The sequence below is a fragment of the Cyprinodon tularosa genome, unplaced genomic scaffold (assembly GCF_016077235.1).
Source record: "Cyprinodon tularosa strain WSP-4 unplaced genomic scaffold, ASM1607723v1 ctg474, whole genome shotgun sequence".
NCBI classification, from domain to species: domain Eukaryota; kingdom Metazoa; phylum Chordata; class Actinopteri; order Cyprinodontiformes; family Cyprinodontidae; genus Cyprinodon; species Cyprinodon tularosa.
Window position 1 is genome coordinate 1,001,649 of NW_024039201.1, and position 15,392 is coordinate 1,017,040.

Sequence of the window (15,392 nt, forward strand, 5' to 3'; positions counted from 1 at the left end):
AAACCCGAGCAGCCGAGGTTTTACATCAAAGCTGCTTAACAGATCTTCATGATTATTGAGGTTCCATAAATAAAAGGTGGCGTCAGAGGAGCTTTTATAGTTCTCAGCTTTATTGTCCTCGGTGACTTCTAATGCAACTGTTGTGGCACCAAGTGTGTGGTCAAACTGGACCACCAGCCCAGGCATGACGGACCGACAGCTGGCAGCAGGAGGTCACGTGTGTTTGGATACATGTGAGCAACGGCTGCTTCCAGCTGCTGCAGACTGAAAGTGACAGCTGGAAACAGCGCACACACACACACACACACACACACACACACACACACACTTGTTTCTTTGCCTATCCCTAGCACTTACCTGAACTGAATACACACCATAATCCTAAACCTAACCATGGCTCAAAGAAAAGAACTTTACCATATGGGGACCAGGATTTTTTTTTTCCCAAAAAGGACATAGGTTTCCATGACATGACTGTGTTAAGATTAAAGTCTGCAAAATATCACAAAAACAAGTCCACACATACATACTTGTTTTGCCATCGTAGTGAGGACCATGTTTTGACTCCGATTGATTTTCAGTCATTTTCAACCCTTTTTATGCCCTAACCTGAAAACTAGCCCTAAACCTAACCATTACTAATCCATACCTCACCCTAACCAATTGACACCTTAGCCTTAAACCTAAACATTAGCAAAATAGCATGTGAAGACCAGCAAAATGTCCCCACTTTGCAATAACTGGTCCTCAATTTGATTGTGAGATTGGAAAAATGTCCTCACTCTGAGGGTTAGACAGGTACACACACACCACACAGACTGTCTCCCAGTTTAACTTGTCACTGGTCAGGGCTGATTCTGGGTTTCAGTTTCAGAAAAACTGAAGTGAAATGAAACCAACTATGTCAGGGGATTATTTTCATTCCAGAGGAATTTGTCTTCTTGAATTAATCCTCCGAAACTAAAGATGAGCAGAAACAGAGTTTTGGGAGTAAAGGTCCCGCTCAGGGATCCAGAGAGACAGTCGTAGCCACCCAGCTCTCCAACCACTGGGCCAAGTACCCCACCCCCGAGATGCTAAATCGTGTCCTCCCCCAAAAAAAGACTGCCCTTCTGGAAGTAGATTGGAAGAACTGGTTTCTAAAAGCTCTAAACTGTTGTATTTTTGGGTCTAATGATTTGGAGTGACGTCATTCAACGCTACGTTTCAACTCCACTTCTGACAGCAGCGATGAACCGAGTGATTTTTATGGGACAGAAATAACCTCAGAGGTCAAACACGTTACGTTTAAGTGTTGGATTTTGTAACGGCGTCAGAGACGGTTTCTGTTCACTCGGCTCAGGATTTATTTTTATGCAGTGAGTCATTTAGAGAGAGGAGGTGTAAGGGTGGGTGTTTACAACCGGGCGTCCCGTTTTAGATTCAGAGCTTTGACTCAGTGGCACAGATTCATCTGCAGAAGACCAACTGTTCACCTGAAACAGTCGTGTGTAACAGTGAGATGTAGAAGGACATCCTCTCCCCCTTACACGGGATTTTCTTTCTTTGCGCACAAACTGTGACAGGGTGGCAGAATCCTCTGCTGACATCTCACTGTGACACAGCAGAAAACCTAGAAAAATGGTCTGATTTATGAGGTTCCATGTTTTCAGAGAGTGAACCTCCTTCCAAATTCCAAACATACAGCCTGGATCAGCTCAGAGTCCCATTCCCATCGGCGCTGCAGGCTTCATTTAGCTGCACACCGCAAACACACCTCCACTGAGACAAACAGGTCCGATCTGGGTCAGCTGTGTGGAGCTGTGATAACACGGTTAACACAGACCCGAAGCTGCATCCAGACCTGCTGCACAGACGCTGTGAACGGGAGGAAAGGTTGTGTGTCCATTACCTGTACACACCCCTAAATGTGGGTGTTTGTGTAAGTGTGATGCCTATGCTGTGATAGGCATCTCGTCCCATCCTCCCTGCTGATGCAGGTCATCAATTCTCATCTCAGAGTCTGTCCTACCTGGCTCACTGTGCACAGCTATAAATATCAGAGCAGGGAGGGGAAAAAATAAAACAGCCAACCTGCTTCAGCAGGGATCTGTTGATTTTAAGTATTCACCTGTGTTTTGGTCCAAAGAGGGGCAGTGATTGGTCATCTGCCTTCATACAGCTGTTTTATATCAGGTTTGGTTTCATTTCAAAGCATCTCTGATGGATATATTATGTTGGAAGGGATGCACCATCACAGAACAGGCTGCTTAAATGTCCTTAACAGAAACATTAGGCTTTTAACGCAGTCCATGATCTGCAACAAACAAACAGTCTTTTAATTAAAAACTGAGCTATTGGGCAGTTTATGGGACATTTTATTAACCGCTTCAGTCTGTTCAGCTTCCATATATGAACTAAAGGAAATATTCCTGTCATTTCTTCAGCAGGCAGTCTGAAAGTCGAACATCAAATGATCAGTACGGAGCTAAGCAGTAATTCTCTCTCAGCCAGCCGCCTAAACTTTCACTGAGCTGATGATTCATGGCGGACAGCCGCTCAGTATCCAGCCCTTTTCCTCTACAGTCACCGCAGATGTCCCAGCTCCAAGGCTCCATCCTTTGTCTGCTTGATAATAGCGGCCCAAGGCTGGTAGCCTTTCCACAGTGAGCAAAGTGACCTCCAAACTCCGCAGGTGAATTTTTTAAAGCCACAGCAGACAGGCTTTGACCATCTGCTGGGTTTACCGGAGCTAAACGGACCGTCTAATATCAATTTGAAGATCAGAGGTTTCCTTCCTCTAAGATGCACATTTGCAGGATATGACATCGAGCATCTCTGGATTGTTTCAAACCAAAAAAAGGTTCAAAACAGAAAGGTTAAAGAGATGAAAAATAGCTGTTTAATAGAACTGATGAGTGCATAGTTTAGTTAAATCAGTCGGTCCTGCAGCTCTTTGATCTACGCTGGTAATATTGATGACTCAGCTCAGACTTCCAAAAAGGGATGGACAACACTTTCTGATGGTGAACTTTATGGTTTCTTTAGTCAAAGGTTTCTTTAGTCAAAAACAAACTCAATGGAGGCCATTTTTGGTCCGGATGTTCGTGAAATGGATCAAATATTTGTTCTAAATGGCTGCTACCGTAAGTCAAAGTTTGTGTTACTGAAAAACACATGCATGCAAAGTTTAAGGTTATCTTTTATAAACTGGTTTTGCATGAAGCATTATGCTACAGGTTGTAGACATTTTTTGCATGAGGCCCAAACTGTTTAAACTCCGATATGGGAATAATGAACCCAGCCGTTAAAGCAGCATATCAGAAAGACCAGAGGATCATAGTAACCTGCACAGGGTCATTCCATTTTTTATGCATTCAAAAGCCCTGCAGGACTGAACAGCTGATGACAGGAATGTGAAACCTGCAATTGAGCATTTGACCCAATAGAGAATAATTAGACATTCAGCCCAGGTCAAGGGGATCACAGCATCAGAAAAGATTCAAACAGCTTCCTCTCTCCATCTCATTCTGTTAATGAATGATAATGGGATGTGCTTGTGGCTACAGTTGGAAAGTGAAACATTAAAGCCATTAGAAAACCCCCTAAAACTAGAAATCATCCTAAAAAGGAATATTTGTCTCCACACAGTATGAACATCGGGCCTGGCTTTCACTCTTGGCTGCACAGATGATGTTGCTGGCTTCCTCACCAACAGATTCATTTCCTGAGTGTTAAATTGTAGAAACAAGCGGTTGCAGCTGCAGAGATCGCAATCTCAGAGTGCTCTTTGAAGCTGCCGTGTTGCTAGCAGCGGGGATCTGGGTGTGCGATCTGCTTGCCCTTCAACTTATTGCCTTATCAAATTGTAATGCTTGCTTGTATGTAAACAGCACCCACACCCTCTCCTCTGAGGTCACCCTGAGCCTACCGGGGACGGTTGGCGGCAACAAACCACTTCATTCTGCAGTTGTCTCTTCACCCAACTGTCCCACAACATCCACCCATCCATCCCTCATTTTCTCCCCCATTCGCACTCGCTCAATTTCTATTAACCCCGTTTTCTCAGAGAATCTCTGCCGCCTCCCGCCCAATAAATCAACTCGTCCCTTTCCCATATCCAACATAACCCCCCCCCAGATCCTTGCACTGGGCACGACGTCTCCCAGCTCCAGGCTCTGAATCATCCTGCTAAATGACTGCCCATCATGAAAGACTGACTGACGGATGAAGGGGAAAGGGTGAATAAATGACTTGATGAACGTATGGATTGATGAGCTGGAGGGTGAATAACGGCATGAATACATGACTTGTGACATTCTGATCTGTTGCACATATCTGCAAATAGGATTAGAAGGGAGCTTTCATGGCGAGTGTTTACTTCCGGAACTATGGAAGCTCTCTGAAGTGGCGCTTTAGCATTAAGAAGGAAGTTTCAGGATTTATTTTGGCATGCTCAACAGAGCTCAGATAAATAGTCACAGCTCAGTTTGTTTAACAGGAGAACATTTGGTCCTCAGTGAATCTGAAATGATCATTGCTAATAGAGGAAAAATTAAAATATATCTTAATAATGGGGGATAAGTGAGATTCTAGAAATCCATCTATCTAGAGCAAAAACCAGAGCAGGCTGCAGCCACTGCTTTATTGCAGGAAAGAAAACATCTGCATTTAGCATGAGGAAACTCGTACTTCAACATCCTGCTAGAGAAAAACTTGAAGCTGTTAAAACAATAAAGCTGAATGCAGCATGAAAAATGCAAATGAAAAACAAAAGGAAATGTCACAGAAAACTCAAACAATTAAGTAAATCTGGGTTTATATTAGGGCTGAAACAATCAGATCAATCTCCAACTAATTTACTTATCGATTAATTGTCAACTCGAGTATAGTGTCTCTAAAACATGCCTTTAGCTGACACAGTGACGCACTTTGGAGTAATTTTATCAAACATATTGCATTTAAGATAAAACCTTTTAAATCTGTCAGTATGTTCAATCCAGAACCCAAGTGGAAAATTTTTAGTTTCACCAGGATTAATTTAGTAAAGAATCTTTAAGGAACCTTTAGCTATCCCGATTATTAATCCAAAAAATTATTGACAGATTATTCAATTTGCAAAATAATTGTTAGTTGCAGCCCTAGTCTGTATGAAATACAAATGGATGGACAAGAAATTTGCATTAACGGTGTCGGATGATGTCGGTTATTATTTCATTACTCAATTTAGTGTGTTTTTCTGTGTGTTTGGGGGTGTTCAATATAGAAAATTGATAAAAGCAGTGTGGTCGTTTCTCTTTACGATGTCAACTGTAACGGGAAGTATTACTTATCAGCTATAATAATATAAATATCAACCAAGGTTCATGCAGTGCATTCCCCAGAAATGAACAGAACTATTTGGTATAAAACTAAAATGTTGACTTCAGCTACACTGGAAGATGAGGAAACAAACATAAGGCTGATCATTTGTTTAACTTGAGTAGAAAGAGTTAATCCAGGTTCAGGGAATACAGCTTTATATCTGTACCTAAAAAGAAGGAGATCCTACAGATTTAAAATTATAATCACCTAAAGTCCAGACGGTTCAAGTTAGCTACAGTGCTGTGCTTTTTATAATTAATAAATGACCTAATGTTCTTACCCAATTCCAGGCTATATTTTTCGCCAAACTGCATTTCTATTTTGACTATTTTCTAGACTAACAAAAGCAGCAAATGAGCCTGCTTGATGCATTTGCTGACAATTAATAATTTGAAAAAGAAACTCCGTTTTTTTTTTTTTTTTTGATGTGAATATGTTTATGCACAAAGATAGCTTGCCGAGTTAAACATCGGTCCTTTTTGAACATTAAGTGCAGATTTCAGCTACTAAACAGGGTTTCTTTGTTTTTATGGCCTGGAATCCTCTCTTGTGTGGAGTCCATTCTAGCAGGAAAAGAGCTCAATTCGAGCTTGCATGCGTGGATGGATCTGTGTGCTACCTGCAAATCTCTCTCCCCTTCTGTGTAGCAGAAAACTCACTTTAAGTGTATAACCATCACCTAAAGAACTGGAGTGGAAAAAATTTCTTTATTCCCTTGCTAAAGACAATTGGTGATAAAAAATGAAGTGCCTCTGCAATGTGAAATTTGCCGTTTTTAAAACTTGGAATTATTTTGCAAATTGGGTCATTACTGCTTAAATGCTGTTTAGATGATCCACAGTACGCATTGTAAACAACACTATTTTAAAATGTACCCAAAAACATTGGACAAGAATTTGTGTAACTTTAGAAAATAACACAGGAGCCAAATTTACAAAAATTAAAGGAGCACCCCAAGGATCTGTATTAACGAGCATAGCTAACTTTTTCATAAAAACTGTTTTTCAAAAGAATTACATTTATAGCATGTGGTGCAAAACTAAAAAATATTTTTTTGGGGGGAAAGCATAGAAATAATTCCTTGATACATTTTCATGGGTTTAAATTGTATATATATTACTATATTTACTTCTGATTATGATGCCAACTCCGACACAAAGGATTCTGCACCAATAGTAATAGAAGATTAAATTGACGTGACACGGAGCTCAGACATTGCCAGATCTAAGCATCTCTGAGCGTCTTCTACGTGCTACATTTCTCAAACTCAAGACAAATTAAAAAGCAAAACAAGACTGAGAACTGCCTCTACCCGGTCCGTCCCCCAAGCACGATCCGTACCATCAGCCCATTTGGGCACAACCAGATATACACCCTCAATTTTATTGTGTAAAAAAATAACTAAACTACATTTTAGTGTGTAATCTAAAGATAGAAATAACTAAACTGCAGATAAACATGGTTTAATCATATTTTGCTGGACTGCTCTGATCATGTCCGATGATGACGTCAGACAAGCAGTTTAACAGAGAAAATGTAAAAAGCATCAAATTGTCTCAGAAAAGTCATGAAACATTTTTAAAGATTTGCATTAGCATTCTTAAGTGATTTAAGGATAGAAATAAGTACTTTTATTACCATAATTATATCATTTATGATGACTTGGATGAATATCTGCTTGCACATGTGCAAATGAACGGATGGTAAAGATCGTACTTTCGGTACGGGTCACTACCTGATCCGTACCGAAAGTACGATCTATACCATCCGCTCATTTGCACAAGAATCGGTAGATCCTCATAGCATCCACAGCTTTTCTTATGAACAGGTAAGTCTGATATTTGCTAACTAAAAAGCATTAGGCCTGGCACCTAGCTGGCAAAAGGTACAGAGTGAGAGCGCCACTTACTGGCCAGGAGGAGTTAAACTTGTAAACATCAATTTTAACCAGTATTAATAAACAAGTTGGTTTGGGGGTGAAAATGCATTCATTTGCTTGTAGATATGACCGTATAAGATTAGGGAAACTAATAAATAAAAATGTTGCATCAATATGAGATGAGTGATGTAAATATTGAAAGAATGTTTCGGTCTTTCTGCTTTGGGTTCACAAACAGATGTTTAGATCTCTGCTAAAACTAAATAAATTCGATTTTTTTTCCATCTGAGCAACATGTTTTGAGCAGGAGGTTTCACCAATGATTAAATATTTAAGATACCATTTAATTTACCATCTCTTTAATTTCTAAGACTTATATGCTGCATTAACCAAGTGTCACCATGAATATTACAGCCTGAATGCATGATGCTCAAACAGTTCCCCATGATATGAATACTAAAGTGATAAATCCAATGATATATTGAGCTGAAGCAGACAAAGACATGAACAATGAATAAAATCCTGTAGGATGATCAGTAATTGGATTTTAATCAGTCCAAGTTTGCTGATGATCACTGCTAATGTTGCAGTAGAGACGTCTGGATCCTCTGCTGAGTACCTACACACTGAAGAAGGCTTCTGGGATGGATCTGTGGAGCACTATTAGGGCCCGTCCACACGAAGACGAACCCTGGCCTAAACGCACAAATTTTTCACCAAACCAGCCTCTCATCCACACGAAGCCGGCGTTTCGGGGGTCTGTAAACGATCTTTTTTTTATTCAGCCTTCAGAGTGGGAAGATTTCGAAACGCCGTTTTCGCATTTCCATCTTTACGCTCTAACCGCATTTTTTTTTTTTTTTTTTTACACGCACGCGTCATAGCGTCGCCTCTAAACACGCATGCGCGACCAGTATCACAACAACAATGGCACCGTACTGTGTTGAATGGTTGCTGCTAATGCTACTCACCCTGCTGTCGGGCTTACAACAGAATCTTCTTCTTCTGGAATATCTCCAGGAAGAACAGAGCAATATTGACGACATAGTTCAGCACCTGAATTTGACTGAACCACGAAAATGGACCCGCAGGGCAACCATGTATAAATATTAGTGCGCATGCCCAACATTTAGTCGCTTATTTTTGCTTTGGCACCACAGCGCCACTTACAGGCCTGGCATACATTTTGCAGCGTTTGCATGCATTCGTGTGGACGCTCACATTTATTTTACGTCTCCGTCTTTACGAAAAACGTTTTGGAAAATATCAGCGTTTCGTGTTCGTTTTGACTTCGTGTGGACGGGGCCTTAGTTTCTCTCCATTTTTACAGTCTTCTTGTGTTTTCCTGCTTTCAGTCGCAGCAAACTGAGATCATCCCTGATCCTGGATCTGTTAGACCGAGTTGCTATTTTAAAAAGCTGCTGACTCGTTCACACCTGCAGCCTTTGTGCAACCTGAGGCTCTCGTCTCGTTTGTGTCAACTCCGCCTGTGTTAGTGTTAGAAACACACACACACACAAACGCAACAGGGTCGGTGTGAAGTGGGTCGGCTGTTGTTTGGCTGTCAGATTTAACATGTCGGCTTCTCTAGACTCTCATTTCCTCAGCCTGCTGTGTTTGACCCCCACTGACGCTTCAATGGCTCCCAGTTTGTCCAAGTCAATGCAACACACACACACTCATTTCAAAATGGCTGCAAAAAAGGGCAGGTTTCTATGTCGTGCAAGGTACGTATTAATTTGAAGATTAATTTGGCTTTCAAATTTGGATTAAAGTAAATAAAAGGCAGAAGGTATTTAAATAATATACAACATAAAAAAGATAATAGAATAATAGAATAGAATTCTCAAATAAGCTGCATGTCATCGTGTCATTTTGGAGGAATTTTACCAACATCATGAGGAAAAGTAAAGAAAAACCATGATGGAGGACGGAGAGAAAATGTGTTCATTTTTCCATCAGCGTCATTAACAAAAAGGTCAGAGTTCAACCATAAAAAGAAGGTTTCATTCCCTTTTCTTTCCATAAACTTAAACAGAGTTTTATGACGTTCGCATATTTCCTTTTCCAATAGCAAGCTAGCATTCTACAGTTTTACTTGAGATTTCGGTCTAATTCCCAGTTTTCCTGCATCTCTTTAGCTTCTTCAGTGGATGCTGCAGGTTCTGTGGCACCTCAGGTGGGTTCTCTCTACTTATCTGGGTGTATAACAGAATACTTTTTCAGCTGCATGTGAAAAGCCCCCCCCCCCCACACCCTGGGTTGAGGTTAATGGAGAATCCGAATTCCTTCACAGCAAACCGGGCAACACTCCTCCACATGTGGCTCCGTTGCCACGACCACCAGAGCAAACAGGCTCCATGAAAAGACTCCTTTAGGAGGGGAAAGTTCGCTCTTTGCTGCGTCTCTGCGTGTTTAATTAGCTAAAGCAGCTGGAAATCATGTTGATCACCAGATCAATCATCCTGCGGCAGGGAGGGCTTTACAAGAAGCTCTCAGCAAAGCTCAAATATTGAGTTTTTTTTTTTTTTTTTTTTTTTTTTTAGGGAGCCCTTCATGTCCGATTGAACAGCTGAAGGTGGTCTTATTCTAAGGTCAGAAACCAACATAAAGTCCTGGTGAGAAATTCCCATCATTTAGGAAAAGCAGGATCTGGCACTGCCCAATCCCAGCAAGGTCTCCCCCCTCCATAAAAGGATTCTGGCGTAGAGAGGGAATTCCTTCATGGCTGACCAGGTAACCGTTTGGCTTTGAGTCCAAAAAGCTAACCAGCCAAAACAGACTGGCTAATAAATGCAGCCAGTGATAAGCAGTTAATGTCCCAGAACTAATTACTGCCACACCGTCCCATTTTTTCACACTTCCCAACTCAGAGGGACGACACTCCCACACAATCGGAGCTGCTGCGGGTCGAGCCCGGGCAGCCGGGAGCAAATTAAATAAAGGGAAAATAACTGACTCAAGGTCAGACACTGAAAATTCAGATTTTTATGAATCATTAAATGCACCATAAAAGGAGAGTTTTTTTTTTTTGACAATTTCTAACAATCCACCATTAATCAACGTTTAAGACATTTGACATCTGATTTTTCCAGGTTCTAACAGACTTCCTGTTGGCATCTTAACAGAACAGCAGCTAAACATCATAATCTATAAAAGAGTTGAGCGTCCGGATGATGATAAAGATGATACGAGTGGAGATTAATATTACACACACTGAACAATCACCACATCTGAGTTTATTGCAAACAGACCACAGGTAGTCAACAATACTCCAGCACAATGACTTTTTTTCCCCTCCCATCTGTGGTCCAGTAGTTTGGCTAAAATGATCTGGACCTCATCTCCTGACACATCAGGCCTTTAACAAAATGTGCTGCCTTCATTTCCTATCATCAACAAGGATCCACAGAGTTTTGGCAATACAACAATTCCTGTTCTCGACGATCTAAAGCGTGGAGCTTGGAAAGAAGGGAAGGAGGAGTGAGACTAAGGAACAGAATCGACTCCAATTTGTTCCTTTTTGTGAAAACCGGATCAGTTACCTTGTAAGCAAGATGAATTATCGCAGGATTAGTGAATTCACAAACTCCAAAAGATGCATTAACCTCGATATAGAAATGTTCTAAACTGATGAAATGCAGTGACGTATATGACGTCAACCAGAAGCAGCAGGGGGAAGCAAAATAGCAAGGATGCACCGGTTTTAGCTGGTATATCCCTTAATTTCTTTTTTGTAAAATGAGCAAAAGGACGTGATTTATGCCTTTCAAGATGGGAAAGATGCTCAGACATTTCTCCAGATCATATTTGATAAAAGTTTGATTTATAAGTTAACTCCACTGTTTGATGAAGAATGTGATATGTCGCTACTGCTACTGCTGCTGTTGTTGCCTAAAAGCTCAACATGGAAGGCAGGTACCGATTGGTGTTTTACCCAATCAGCTTGAAGAACCGTACTGAATGGCCCTCAGACGTACAAAACAAAACTGTCCAGTACAAAAACATAGCATGGTTAAGAGTGTGGTTTTAATATCTGACACAGTTAAGGTTACAGTTGTAAATGTAATTTTAACTAGGTCAGATAAGCACAACCAAGCAGCAGAACACCGCAACAGAACAGATTCTGAAACTCTGGTTTTAACAATCAGCTCTGCAGAGTGTGCCGCCACATCCTTCCTGGGCTAGTACTGCAGTAAAACTTTCACTCTGCTAAAATGAACTTCCTAAAGATTCTGGCATCAAAAGTTCTGTTTTCTACTGTAAATTAGTGCATCTTTAGGGGTTGAGCTTCATTAATTAAAAGCATGATTTCAAAGGGGTAACGAAAACTAAAAATTCCAGTTCCTGCAGGTCCTTGAATGGCCCAACCAGACCTTTGTTTTCAGGAGCTACTGGTTCTGTTCAAGCAGATCCAGGTCAAGTTTCTGTCTCGTTTGTTTTAACTTCACCTGGAATGGTTTTTGCAAACTTATTTTAACCTGTTTTGAAACCATTGTGATGCATGCTCACCTTTTACATTTACTGAGAGAGAAAACCTCATGCTTCACCAACAACGCAGCTGCAAAGGGGGCCTTAATAGAAGAAAAGGTCTACTGCAGCAACCAACTTCCTGCAAGGTCTCAAAAAGGATATTAAACTTTTCATTCCCCATTAATATTCTGGTACTTTAATGTTTAGCTCACCAAGTAAAAAAACTGTATTATTTAAGAAAGTTTTTTCTTTACAGACAAAAAATTGGCCCTTACAGGTCCCTCCATCCTAACAATAAACAGCAGTTTAATTATTTAAGCTTAGGAGATACATTTTAAGAGCTGAATTTGAGTATAAACTGATAGTTTAGTCCAATCCAAAGGTCAGCAGCTTAAAAAACCCCAAGCAGATAACTGGTTCCATTACTGGGATACCAAAGAAGATCATAAACTGCTCAAGGACACATTCAGATCCTCCCAAGTCAGACCACAGCAAAATGAAGACTAAATTATCTGTTTAGCCTTCAAAATATTAAGAAATATTGGAGGAAGTGGGATTAATATGACATATGATGAAGGAAAATGATCTTAAGAAGATTTCTGGACTCCTTTCTGTCCTCGTTTCGCCCCGGTCACAGCAGCCGTCCTCGCTCCTGTCAAATGTCTCCATGGCAAAGCCAACGTGAGAGGAATCGGGAGGAGGGGGGGGGGGGGGGCGCACACACCGAGTGCCCCCCTCCCGATGCGCACCGGCGCGCGCACGCGGCCCGTTTACGCTCGTTCTGGGTTCCGTCATGGATAGAAAACAGGAACCATTGGAGATCAGCGAGGTCACCGAGCTCCGCAACAGCTCCGGGTTTGCTGCCTTCAGGAGCCCCAAAATAACTCCGTGAATTACAGCCCGAGAGGCCCAGCGCCGTCTGCCCCGCATTTATCACGCACCTGTTCTAGGGCGCAAAGCGCGTGAGGCGTCCGCGCGTGTGAGAGCAGGGATGATATGGCAGCCCTGAAATATCCACCCGGGGCGGACATTGAGGAGCCGCGGAGTCTCCAGGCGCTCCGCCGCACTCCAGGCTCCGTCTATTGGCCACTTCAGGCTGCAGCAGCTCCGGCAGCCTCCGGCTGCACGCAGACAGCGCGGAGAAAAACAGCTGGCATTAAAAATAAAGAAAGAAAGGAAGGAAGCACACTGACCGTGAATCCCTTTCCTGGATAAATCCCCTCTCCCCTGCGGTGGCGCTCCGGTGCGGCTCCCTGCAGCAGTCAGCGGACAGATATAGCTCTGTGCTCGGTGTCAGATCTCCTCTGTCCCTCCTCCTCCTCCTCCTCCTCCTTCTAACGGGCTGCTCCAAACTTAGCGGCAGCAGCGCTTCTCAATCAATCCAGAGATCTCAGAACCACCACCGGGATCGGAACGCGAACCAAGCGGTAGAATCTTTTCCCCGGAACCGGGAGAGGCGGAGGGAACCGGTGGGATGTGGCAGAAGAAAAGGAAATGTTTTGGTGGCTTTTTGTTCTCCTGAAATCATCTGAAGGAACGCCGATGTTGGATCTCAGCAGCCTCCACGGCAGCAGAGAGTCCCGATCCTCGGCGGTGCTCCACGCAAATGTCCGATCCTGATCCAGGAGGCGAGTTTGCTCCCGTTTGAGGAGGAAGAGGAGGAGGAGCAGATGAAGGAGGGCAGAACCGTGCATTTTCTGAATTACTCCTCCCACAAACTGCCTCCCTGGCGCTCCCTCCTCCTTCACTTCATTCACTTTTGTTTTTGCCCAGATTCTCAGCTGACATTCTGGGCGATTCTGGTCCAACCTGAACTTTTTTGGTCCAAGAACCAAACAGGTCACCGGTCTGCTGAAAATAAGCAGGTTCCTCCTGCAGAATCCATCCGGAACAGTGGTTCCAATAATCCAATTAAATCTATTTCTTCATAAAACCACCAGAAGCTTCATACCCATCACCTTATCCTCACTCTTATGTGAACCAGCAGTAGTTTTACACTTTACGCTTCTTTGGATTTTAGCATCAGTCCAAATGAAGCTTAGATATAAACCAACCGTTAATGAATCCATTAAAAATCTGTTTTTATGATCTGCTTTAGCAGCAGTTTTTTTTTTACTCTCAAACACTTTACTGTAACCTCACGCTGTGGCCACAAACTTTCCTTGAACCAACTTTGGTGAGAACACTGCACTTATTACAGGCTCGAGTGAACGGAACATTAAATATTACACGAGTCAAAGAACAGCAAAAGAAACCATCTTTTTAGAAATAAATCTGGTCGATTAGGAAAAGTGAAAGTACTTCATCTCAAATGGAAAAAAGTGGAGTTAAAGCTCCATTTGAGTAAATATTAGTTATTGGACAACATCCTGCTGTGAATATATGTAGCGATGTTTAACCTCAATGTACAGAAGCGTTTGGGGGAAAAGCATAAAAAGAAATTGGACACCAACTCCTTATGTGAAGCACGGTGGGGGAGGGAAGATGGTTTGGGGTTTTTTCAGTGCATCGCAGTCATGAGGTCAACCATGAACTCTTCTGTATACCAAACTATTCAAAAGTTAAATGTGACTCCATGTAACTAAAGTGACATTCTGCCCCAAGTGGTAGCTGATATGCTGACCTAGTCCAAGTCGGCTTACTTCAAATTCTATGGTGGTCTCTTTAGAACGACATTTCACACCTTATGAAATAAAAAAAAACTAAAGGTTTGGTTGATCAAAACCCCGCTAGAACCACACAAGGGACAGCAAGTGACAGATGAAAGAGTGTATGATGATGGATCGGGGCTTCCCAGGTCTATTCCTGGAGAGCCTTCATCCTTTAACTTTTTGATTAATTCTTCATTCAACACCTGAATCGGATGAGAGGAGCATGTTGTCGGAAAATTGTTATCTCTCTTCTATTATATATTAATTTATCCTATTTACTCACTATAAAAGTTTCACTCAGTCTGTTTCTCTCTCAAGGCCGTGTTCTCTGCAGGATGGTGTTTGTAGACCAGACATAGCTTCTTCCCATAACAAATCAGGTTCTTTCTCAAGGTTTATTCATAACATGTTATGGTTTAACCAAAGTGTGTGTAATTTGTTATGACTCTGACAACTTTCCATTGTTGTAAGTAAGGGGGAACGGACGATGCCCAGATCAGAACAGAGCAGAATGCTGTGCCATAAGGGCTTCATGATGACTGTACTCTCTCTGCAATGATATTAATAAATGTGCCGACTTAGTGAAATCCATCGATCTCCGTTTATTTAACTAGGATGAATAGTTGAATACTTTTTTCCCACGACAAGCATTACCAGGCCTGATGAGGGATTCAGCCATCTGATTCAGATGTTTTGGAGTGGGGACCCTTTAGGACATGTTTCTATCAGCAAGTATGGATTTAGGGTATTCTTTTACAAAAGGTTTACTTTGAAGACTGCCGTTTTCTCACATATCAGGATTTCTAAACATGTTTAATGGTTATATCACCGGGACTTTACTAAGATGATGTAAAGAATCACTTCAAAGACAGATCGTCTATACATGATGATCCGTTCATCCGGATCAGTTTGAACAACTAAATGCTGCAAGCGTTCCATGTAGTATTCATGGAAACAAGCTGGATTTTAAATTCCAAGAATCCCTTTGAATCGTCCAGAGCGGATAATTACAGAGAAACAGTTTTAAGATCGTATTAAGATCCTGC

The 15,392-nt window shown here is 41.9% G+C and overlaps 1 protein-coding gene across 2 annotated transcripts in view; it reads right to left on the reverse strand.

The window, feature by feature from the left end:
* Positions 1-13,350, reverse strand: part of dag1 (dystroglycan 1) — a 50,362-nt gene extending 37,012 nt beyond the window's left edge. Inside the window, exon 1 of one of the 2 annotated variants that reach the window (XM_038301776.1) lies at positions 12,889-13,350. The gene's annotated coding sequence lies outside the window, so the exon portion shown is untranslated. Of the gene's footprint in view, positions 1-12,636; positions 12,780-12,888 lie in introns of those variants that run through there. The other variant, XM_038301777.1, reaches the window with a different exon arrangement.
* Positions 13,351-15,392: the final 2,042 nt, after the last annotated feature.